The sequence below is a fragment of the Canis lupus genome, chromosome 32, assembly GCF_048164855.1.
Source record: "Canis lupus baileyi chromosome 32, mCanLup2.hap1, whole genome shotgun sequence".
Taxonomy (NCBI): domain Eukaryota; kingdom Metazoa; phylum Chordata; class Mammalia; order Carnivora; family Canidae; genus Canis; species Canis lupus.
The window spans coordinates 29,838,632-29,849,523 of record NC_132869.1 but is presented as its reverse complement, the minus strand read 5'-3'; the positions used below and the strand labels follow the sequence as shown (position 1 = coordinate 29,849,523).

Sequence of the window (10,892 nt, the reverse complement as noted above, 5' to 3'; positions counted from 1 at the left end):
AAACTTGGAAAAAGAGCTAACCTATCAGCGAGGCAGATAAAATTATTAGTTTGATCATCTGAGAAGTGGGAGCTTGTAAAAGGTATTTGCTTGAGCTCTCCACTTAATCTTGACAGCATCTTGCTATCTGACACTCAATTTAATGTTAAATTTGGAGACAAAGTAGAAAAGGAGGGGTGTGGGTGTCATTTGTTATCACTTCAAACACAGGGTCACTTCTGTCCTCGTCTGCCAGGATGCTCCCCATCCCATTCAAATCCCATCATCTCCAGTCATTTTAGCCTGAAACTCATCTCAGCAAAACAACTCCCCACCCTGCTTCACCCTAATCAGATTCTTTTAAAGTGAAAAAGATGGGGTCCATGATTACATCCTCAAAATTCCATCCATTTGGCACCACAGCCAGGTTTCCAAACAGCCTGCACACTTCCTATCAATGAGTTCTGTGAAACTGGTGGCACACCAGGATGGCCTTATTTGCTTTCTGCTTTAAGCAGAAAAATTGGATTTAGAAAGCTTTTCCTAATCTGGATCTCTGCAATATATAATAAACTTCTTACATCTGTCACCATCAGCATTCTCCTTGCTCTCTTTACTTTTATGTTTTAAAGAGGAAAAACAGGGTGCCCTTTCTTTCTCTTCCATTTCAAGCCCTGTCTTGGGACAGCTAGCCCTGAAGATTAGTGACATCTTCCTGGCTGGGATGATGGGGGACCAGAACTAATTTAGGATTGCCCTCTATACCAACCACATTCTGTCCTTATTAACTCTAAAGAGCAACTCTTGATCTGGAAGCTTCTAAATGTTTTGAAACTTTTCAGATAGTAAAATAAAAGGTAAGCCTAAAGCCCTCTGGACATCCTCTTTATTGATAACATTGATTGCATTCCTGAGGCACTGTTTTCAAAGTAGGAGACTGAAGCTCACTTACTTTAGAATTACTGCCTGTACTAGGCAAAATGCAGATTTCCAGGCTCTACTGACTCAGAATCTCTGGAGACAAGGATCTCTCTGCATCCTAACACCTCCCCAGCTGATGCCTGTGCATTTTGAGAACCATGAAGAAAGAAGTAATGTTATCAAGTTGTTTATTCTCTTGTCATTCTTCAAGCCTTGTGTATTAGAAGCCTTTTGTTCAGCAGAGAAGTGGTCCAGTGGAGAGTAAGGTGTTAAGTATAGGAAAAAGGAGTCACAGTTTTAAATCCTGAGCCATTTTTTGCTTGCTGCCAGACAATAAGGAACCAACTTGGCCTTTCTGACTTGGTTTCCTTGTTTGTAAAGCTGGTAATCACAGGCTTGATGAGGCATGAACATAAATCACCTGGCACATAGTAAGCGCTGGATAAACATTTTATATTACGATTTCTCAACAGATGCTGTTTTTTTTTTAAAAAAATTATCTAGGAAACAACTTCATTTTATGAAGCAATAATTTATTTATTCATCAAAGACGTGTATACCTGCCAATTAGAGTTCCAATGAGCCTGAGTTCTCCCACTGATGTCATTCCTGCCAGTTGCAAAGGAGCTTGGTGTCTCAGTCTGCACATTGCCATTTGGTTTCTTGAAATATTCAAAGAGCTCCTGTACCCCTATTACTACAACCTTTGTCAGTTCCTATTGGTACCTAAAACTCTGGTTGACAGCTGCAAAACTTTACACTCATATATAGCTAACAGGGACCAACTTTCTCCTGTGTCTTATAATTGAGAGGACTATTCAAGATCCCACGGTTTGAACTTCACACTTACTCTGTGTTGTGCTGTCAAATGAGCATTAGTCATTCTTGTATCATGAAGCACTTACCCATGATTCAAGGGGTTTATTCTCCCTCCAGAAATATCTTTCCTCATCCTTAACAGGTTAATGCTTAGAGTTAGATTTACCTCGGTGCATGGAGAGTCTAGGGATCTGGCCCCTACTCTATGAAGAAGTCTGAATTGTCAGAGTGCATGTCTAGATGGGTGCTCATAAGCTACAGGCATTCTCAGAAATGCCTGAGAAATTTAGGGGGGCCTGATAAATAAAATCCACCCTTTACAACCCTCCTCAAGTGCAGTAGCTCTATGCAGAATCTGTTTCATATTTTATTTTTAATTTTTTAAAAAATTTTTAAAAAGATTCCATCTATTTATTCATGAGAGAGGCAGAGACTATGCAGAGGAAGAAGCAGGCTCCCTGTGGGGAGCCTGATGTGGGACTCGATCTCAGGACCCCAGGATCACTACCTGAGGCCAAAGGCAGATGCTTAACCACTGAGCCACAAAGGCACCCCTGTTTCATATTTAGTATGTAAAATTTTGTTTGAGAAAAGAATGTCATTGTGAATAGTGAACAACAATCTTTGAAAATTACTGATATAGTCCAACGCATTAAAGTTTGAATCATGGCTGAGCAAACTGAAGTTCCATCAGAAAGATTAAATGCCTAAACTAAGGACTCACAATTGTTGGATTAAATGAATTTCAGCAAACATGTAGTAGGTATTTACTGTAGGGCTGGATAAGGAGAGAGAGACCAAGGAACGTGATCTTTGACCACAATGGTTGCAAGACATAGTAAGGAAAGAGGAATATAATTAACTATACATGTAAATATTCTGAAATAAAAGTTTTATGGGAGCCCAGTGATGGATAAAAAAATGGTAGGTAACACAGTGCTAACTCTGGGTTAGGCACTCTGCTTGATTCTATCTATCTATCTATCTATCTATCTATCTATCTACCTACCTACCTACCTACCTACCTACCTATCTTTATGAATTAGGAATAATTTCTCCTATTTTACATATAAGTAAACCAAGATTTGGAGATTTAGGAGAGGTATGTCTTCACATAATTAGTAGGTGACAGAAATTGAGATTCCAACAGATACAGTCTGACTCCAGAGCTCATATCTTAACCTACTAGGGAAATCTAAGAATATTTCAACCAGGGATAGTTTTTGAACTGGCCCTAAAATGATAAGGATTTTTCTAAGTTAGTGGGAAAGGAGCATGGATAAGGAAAACATCCCAGGCAGAGTGCCCTGTATAGACACAGTATATAGTCTACTAAAATGGCAAAAATGTAGAAGGGGGGCACATTTTGAAGAACCTTTGTAATTTGTTTGTAACCACTAGGCAATGATGGGATGGGAAACAGCATGGGATACAAAGAGGGTTGAAGTTAGTATCTGCCACGTCCCATCTATGTGACACTAAACAAATGACTTAATTTCTCTGTGTGTCAGTTTCCTCCTGTCTAAAATGGGAGCACAAATACCTCACTATGATGAAGATTAAATGAGGTAATGTACACAGGGCATTTAGCATGGTGCCTTTTACATGGTAAGTATTCAATCTGTGGTAGCTAATTATTTTGATGAACTCCCAAACTTATGGCTAATAAGGCAAGCTAATATTTTGAGCACCTGTAGGTATCAGACTTTGTACCATGCACTTCACATGCATTATTTAATCTTTACAACAATAGCTCTGTTAAGTAGGTGTTATTATCTCCCTGGTTTATGAAAGATGGTACTAAAGATTCCAGTGCTGATTCCATTGTCTGATTCCAGAGTTCTTAATTCTATAGTGTTTTACTGTCTCCCTTTATACTATACTGCTTAGAAGTTTTATCAAGATTTGATGTAGGTAGGAGGGTGATACCATGGTTCATTGGTGAGAGAGATGTTTAGAATTAGTGGCCTTTGTAACAACCTTTTCAAGTTATATCACAGAATTGATAGCTAAACTTGGGTATTATACCTTTTCAAGGGCTTATAACCTCTTGCTTGAGATACATACTTTCACTTTATGCTTACTCTTCTACCATCTATTCCATGAACATATTTTATTTTTTCCATATCTTGTGAAAAGCTGTATAAATCAGCTTTTCCTATATCACAATCTCCCTCAATAGTTAGTAACTTAGGGCAGCCCGGGTGGCTCAGTGGTTTAGCGCCGCCTTCAGCCCAGGGCGTGATCCTGGAGACCCGGGATCGAGTCCCACGTCGAGCTCCCTGCATGGAGCCTGCTTCTCCCTCTGCCTGTGTCTCTGCCTCTCTCTCTTTAAAAGAAAAAAAAAAAAAAGTTAGTAACTTAAACTGCTGTCATTTATTTAGTTCACAATTCTGTGGATTAGCAAATTGGACTGGGCTCAGTGAGGTGATTCTTCTTTGGGTCTTGGCTAAGCTAACTTTTGTGCTTGAAGTCAGCAGCCAGATCTGCTGGGGCTCTTTAGCTGGATGGTCTGGTACAGTGTTCATTCAGCTGGATAATTCATTTCAGCTCCTTCCATCTCTCAATTTCTAGGATTCTAGTTTGGACTTGTTCTTATGGTGGCCGAAGAGTCCTAAGAACTATAAGAGAAAGGACAAACTCCAATGTGAAAACACTTTTTAAGTTTCTGCATTTGCCATGTTTGCTATTTGTCTCATTGGCCAACGCAAGTCCCATATCCAAACCCTGAGATAGTGTGGGAGGAGACAAGGCACATGAAAAATTTGAGTGCATTATTGTAACAGTCTACCACCCAGGCTTTATAGTTGGTCACAGTCCCTCCACAGAATAACTATATTGGCATTGGCTTGGAAGGATGGTAGAGGAGGGCATCTCCTGTGAAGCAGCTCTGAGTATCTAGCTTACTTGGGAGCAATTAGGCATCCTTTGGGTGTGACCATGGTACCAGATGGTACCAGAAGGTTACATGACATGCCAGGGACCATATACTCCCAAGTTTTCCCTTTCATATCCCCATGCCCAGCTTTTTAATCTGAAGGAGGCAGTGGTCAAAGATAGCATTCTAATAGCTGGTGAGGGCTGAGCTATGGAATGACTGGTTTATTTTTATCTTCTACCTTCACTATGCTCCCAGGCTGGCATGGCCTGGAGATTAAATGGCTGTTGCATCCATTAGAATTTATTTTTTATTTATTTTTTTTTTAAGATTTATTTATTTATTCAGTCAGAGAGAGCGAGAGAGAGGCAGAGACACAGGCAGAGGGAGAAGCAGGCTCCATGCAGGAAGCTCGATGTGGGACTCGATCCCGGGTCACCAGGATCACACCCCGGGCTGCAGGCGGCGCTAAACCGCTGCGCCACCAGGGCTGCCCTATCCATTAGAATTTATAAAGTCTTTAAAATACCTTGGTAAAGGCATTTGCAGGCCTCTCTAATCACTATCATTCCAAAGAGCCTCTAACTTGATCTTACTTATCCTTGAAATCAGATCATGGTGGTATCATTACACAAACTTTCTGGGCTAATACGCTTTAGGCTTAAACATTCAATTTGGTTACCATATCAGTGATTTTCCATAGTTTATTTCATGAAGAAAAAAAGTGCTGTAGGGTATCTGAAGACCTTGGTATCTGGTATCAAGCTGGACGCACATAATGTTAGAACCCATTGCTCAATTTGGGTTGTCCTGGGAAATTACAATGAATAGTCTGGTGGAAACAATTTTTTAAAAAGTACTTCTTTCCCTCCTGTAATTTCAATATAAATGATGGCATAATAATACAACCCACTAAAACAGGAAAAATTCTTTTCCTCTTTGTAAGTATCTTAAGAAATCATATCGTGATACTTTGTGCTCTGAAACTTGAGGCTTGGAGCAAAAGATTCCAAGGGAATGAGATGATGAAGACCATCAGGGTTCAGCCTTGCTTACTGCCACTGTTGCTGTATGTAATCCAGTTCTGGATTTTGGCCTGCTGTGACTCCAGTTTTGGTTCCACAGGCCTTGTGTGGAGAGGCCTCTTTTGTATATGTGGTTTTCCTTCACTTTCCACATATAGTGGGTTTGAGGATTGAGGGTTTAAAGATTCCAGGATTCAATTCCCTAGGGACATGCTGTTGACATTAGACCATCAATTTCATTCATTCCCATAAGCATTTGTGGAGCTCCTTCTAGGCCAGAGTATGTGCCTGACTGTATGTACAACAGCCCTGACCTCTAAGACTTTAGAATCTGGTGGGAGTCAGCGAAAGAGGCAGGCCTGTGGGCTAACAGAATTCCAAGGAGATAAAGACATTAAAAAGTACCTAAAGAGAGGGATTAATTCTTGTGTGGGACAGGAGACCAGAGAGTTGATGCTTAAGTGATGTTTTAGAAAATGAACATTGTGGGACATTCCACCTGACTTGTTGAAAATTGAGGTTTAGAAAGCTTGACTGGACTACTATGTCTGGAGAGATGATCTAGATAATCTAATTTGTAAACGTCATGAATATGCTTGACAAAATATTTAAACTATCTGAATATACTTAATAAAATGTCCACTATATCATAATTTTAAAATAAGAGAAAGAGCATACAGGAAAGTAGGGGGAATTTCTCCAATGTTAAGAATGGAAGAACAGGAGTCCAAAGAGGTAACTGAGGGGTGAAGTTGCTGCCAACTTTATCACCAACCGCCAGTAAATTTCAGGGGATCAGGAGCTCTAGCTTTAGTGGCCATGCCTATGTATAAAGGAAAGAGGCGAAAAAGACTATATAGGGAGTTGGGCCAGTTGGGGACTCCTAAGGGAAGCTGGGACTCATGAAAGATGCATCCTCAGGGAAAAGATGAATTAGAAAAAAACATCCACTCCATGGAGGCAGACAGCAGAGAACCTTGACCAACTCAGACTGACTGTTGATGGTAGAGAACATGGCAATGCGTAAATTTTTACATGGATTTGGGGCCTGAATTCATGGTATTGTCATAGTCCTAATAACCACAAGCTGAGAATTTTAAGCAGACCTGGTAGGCAGGAACACAGATCTCTGGAGGAATCCACATTTAATCCATACTGCAAAGAATTCCTCATAGGAATGAGGACCCAGTGAACATGTACTCAGAAATCATAGAACATGAAGAAACATTGAGTTGAGACCCAGTGGACATGTACTCAGAAATCATAGAACATGAAGAAACATTGAGTACTTTTCATGCATGAGAATTAACAGAGACAACCAGTAACAGCAGTGACCTCACACATTTAACACATTTAATATGCTTAAAGAAATAAAAAAATAAAAGTAAAAATATGAGTAAGGAGCATGAACCTATCAAAAATGACCTGATATGGTCATTTGAACTTGAAAAAATACTGAGTGAATGTCTGGAAATAAAGAAAATAATAGTAAGAAATTAAACATTAAATAAAATAATAGCCCTAACTAAGACAATGCAGAACTCCATCAACAGTTTATTTATTTATCCCTTCTGCAGCAGAAGGGATAAATAAACTGATATGTTCATACAGTGTAATGCTATAATGCAGTGAAGAAGAAAAACTTAAGCTAATGCAACAATGTAGAGACCCCATAGCTATACTGTGAAGCAGAATAAGCCAGATAAAGAGTACCAGTTAGGAAGTTCAAAAACAGGCAAAGTGTATTCATGAGGATTGTGGTCAGAGTAACAACTGTCTCATGCAGAAGAGTATTGATTGAGAAGGGAGATGAAGGGATGCTGGTGGTACATGAATATGTATTCCTGCATGATGTCATCAGAGATGTGTGTTTTCACTGTGATAAATATGTTATACTTCAATATAACACAACAAAAACATCAGTGGCCCTATCTTCCAATTCTTTTGACCCTGAAGACCAGATAAGATACAGCCAAAGAGAAAATTCATGAACTGGAACTGAAGAAAATATACAAAATTCAGCACAGAGAGGCAAAGACACAAAGATGACAGAGACATTAAGAGATATGGAAGCTAGAGTGAGGTCCATGCAGAGCCCTAAAAGGTACAATGGATGAATAATTTCTAAGAAAGACATGAATCCTTTGATTCAGGATGTCTAATGAACTCCAAGGAAGGTTAATAAAAGAAATCCACACCTAAACACATTGTAAAACTATAGGCCAGAGACAAAAGATACTAAAAGTAGTCAGGATGAAAACAGTGATCATCTGCACAGAACTGTCGATTAGACTGTGTAACGTTCCACATCAGTAGACAAAGGATGATACCAGCAGTGCCTTGGGGAAAAAGGAATTCTCAACCTAGAATTAAAAACTAGGGAATGGGAGCAAAATAATAATTTTATAAATCAGGTGAACAAAGCAAAACTGAAGATGACAGATTTTGCTACCAATAGACCCTCACTTAGGGATTTTCTAAATGGTGTACCATTGAAAGAAAAATTGTTACCAAAGGGCTGTAAGAAGTACAAGAAAGAATGAAAGGCAAAGGAAATGTTAAATATTAAGATACATATACAAAAGGGGATTAGTTAGGGATCCCTGGGTGGCGCAGCGGTTTGGCGCCTGCCTTTGGCCCAGGGCGCGATCCTGGAGACCCGGGATCGAATCCCACGTCGGGCTCCTGGTGCAAGGAGCCTGCTTCTCCCTCTGCCTATGTCTCTGCCTCTCTCTCTCTCTCTGTGACTATCATAAATAAATAAGAATTTAAACAAAATTTAAAAAGGGGGATTAGTTGGATACCATCCTTTATATATATATATATATATATATATATATATATATATATATATATATAATAAAATGTGCATTGTAAGAAAGGAGCTAGAATGTCATACGGGACAGAAGCCTTACCGAAGAGCAGAGCACACAGACCAAATTTAGTTGAACTGAAGCTGAACGGAATTCTACTTCTACCTGTTTTAAGGTTATTGTATATCATGAGTTTGGAACTTTTGTTAGATTCTGCTGAATTCCTAAAATTGCCACTGAACCATTGACCTTGTTAGATCAATCGAATCTGCCATATCTGATAATTGTCAATGTTTGCCTTCATGGTAATTGTTGAAAATAGCAACTCCATAATAAGATAGAAACATATTTTATTCTAATAATGCCAGTAAAGCCTAGAGATTAATTAAAAACAGATTTTATTCATTTACATAATTAGGAAATTATTTGCAACATCAGTCCTAATAAACTTGGAGTTGTTTGACAAATGCGGTGATTTGTTCCAGGATAAATATGTATCCTGTGTAGATACTTTTGATATTGATGGAGGGAAGGGATCTTTAAGGAGCATATGATATGAATGCCTGCCCTTTGAAGAGTGTCAAGTGCTATAAAAACCAGAGGCGCATTCATCTCCATCCCCGATCGGTGAGTATAGCACCCTGCAGAGGGTAGAGATGGTGGTTGCTGGTAGCCACAGCTGATAATTCAAGAATCCAGTTTCTTGGCATTCTGCTATCACTGTTGGAATGATAGACTGCTGGTTTCAAACCTTGACCTCAATTTTCTAGTTCTTTCACGACCCCACTGATCCCTCCCATCCTCAACAGTCCTTTGGTGGCATTTCATTCCTTAGTGAATATTTTAACCTAAATAAAAATTTCATCTTTTCCACTTTTAAGAGACAGCTCAGATCTTACTTCTTTGTAAATTCTGCCCTGAATTCCCTGGCAGGACTAACTATACCCTCCTCCACGCTCCCCTGCTACTCATATCTCTTGATAGCAATTATTTGTTTGTAAGTGGCCAGAGAACTCCTGGATGGCAGAGGCTGTGTGGGCTTCTCATTTCTCCATGTCTAGTGAGCGGGCATATAACTGCTTGTTACTTTGAAATGCGATTTTATTTCTGTTTGAACAGAAGGGTGGTTTATGTGAGGCTGCACCTGATGAAGACGATGATGAAGAATTCTGTTTCTGCAGTGCTTTATGTCTTCAAAAGCAGTTCCAGCGACCTAATCTTATTGCATCTGCCCCCATTAGGTAGTTAGAGCAAATTTTTGAACTCTTGTTTGACAGATAAAAAGCCCAGGGAGAGAAAGTTTAAATGGCTCACACCAGGTCCTGCAGTTCGTGCGGAGGGTGAGCCAAAGGAGAGGGTTGCAGACGGGAAATAATAAGGAACAAGGTTTCTACTCCTTAGAGAAATCACTTCATTAATTTTCTCTCCATTTAAATCCAGCTCCGCCTTCTCCCGTCCTTCTCTTCACAGGATCAGAAAAGCAGCCTTTTGATAGAAAGAAGACACACCACAGAGATGCTGAATGTGTGCTGACCCTCACGTGGGGACCGTTTTCCTGTGGAAGCAGCAATAATCATAATCATAATGCTTGCTTGAACTTGGCACTTCTCTTCAGTGTAGAGCCTGAAATTACCCGCTGATGCCTTTGGCGTGGCAGTGGGCTGCTTGAACAGAGGAGAGGCTGGGGACAGCAAAGTGTGTTATTGTGGAGAAATTCTCGAAGCTCTCAGGGTTGTGAATGACTTTGGTGAATAAGCCAACCTGGGGCAATTCAATAGGCAGGGTGTTAAGTAGGAAGCTGTGTCATTGTTTCTATAGAAGGGGTAGGCTGGAGATCTCTCAGGGGCTGTGTTGTGTTCAGGCCACTGGGCAGAAAGGCCCATAGGAGGACCATGCCAAAGCTTTAGACGTAAACAAACAAAACCCTACTTCTCAGGGACCCCAGGAATGACAGAAACCTAGTTTCATAGAGGATTGGGAGCATTGATAAAAATGAATAACTCTTTGCCTTCTTTCCCCATAAACAATGTCACACACAAACAGGATTCTCAGGTGTCGATTTTCTTTGGTGTAAATGTAACCCATTTCTATGGTGATCTCCATTATGGAGTAATGCAGTGTTTTCTCCCATGCAAAAAAAGAGAAATAATGAGAATTTAGGAGACTTGAAGGGAACTCTTCTTCGTTGTATTTTTTTTTTTTTGACAACTGATAGGATACACACAACATAGACCTCCCTGACCTCAGCCAGGTGCCATTTTCTCCCCCTGCACTAACCAGCTATATAACTGAGATATAATTGACATATGGTTTAAGTTCAAGGTCTGCAGTATGTTGATTTGATACACTCATATATTGAATAAGGTGTCAATTTAAACTTGCGGCCTTTTGTCTTTCAGTTGTATTGGAGTTATGTTAAAACTGGATGGTCAGATCCAAGTGGTGGGGGAATGCATT

General features: G+C 39.8%; 1 long non-coding RNA gene across 1 annotated transcript; it reads left to right on the top strand.

The window, feature by feature from the left end:
- Positions 1-3,585: 3,585 nt before the first annotated feature.
- Positions 3,586-10,677, top strand: LOC140622733 (uncharacterized). Its single transcript, XR_012022423.1, has 4 exons — positions 3,586-3,629; positions 8,921-9,062; positions 9,555-9,676; positions 9,906-10,677. It is a non-coding gene; the product is annotated as an uncharacterized lncRNA (long non-coding RNA).
- The last annotated feature ends 215 nt before the right edge of the window (positions 10,678-10,892 follow it).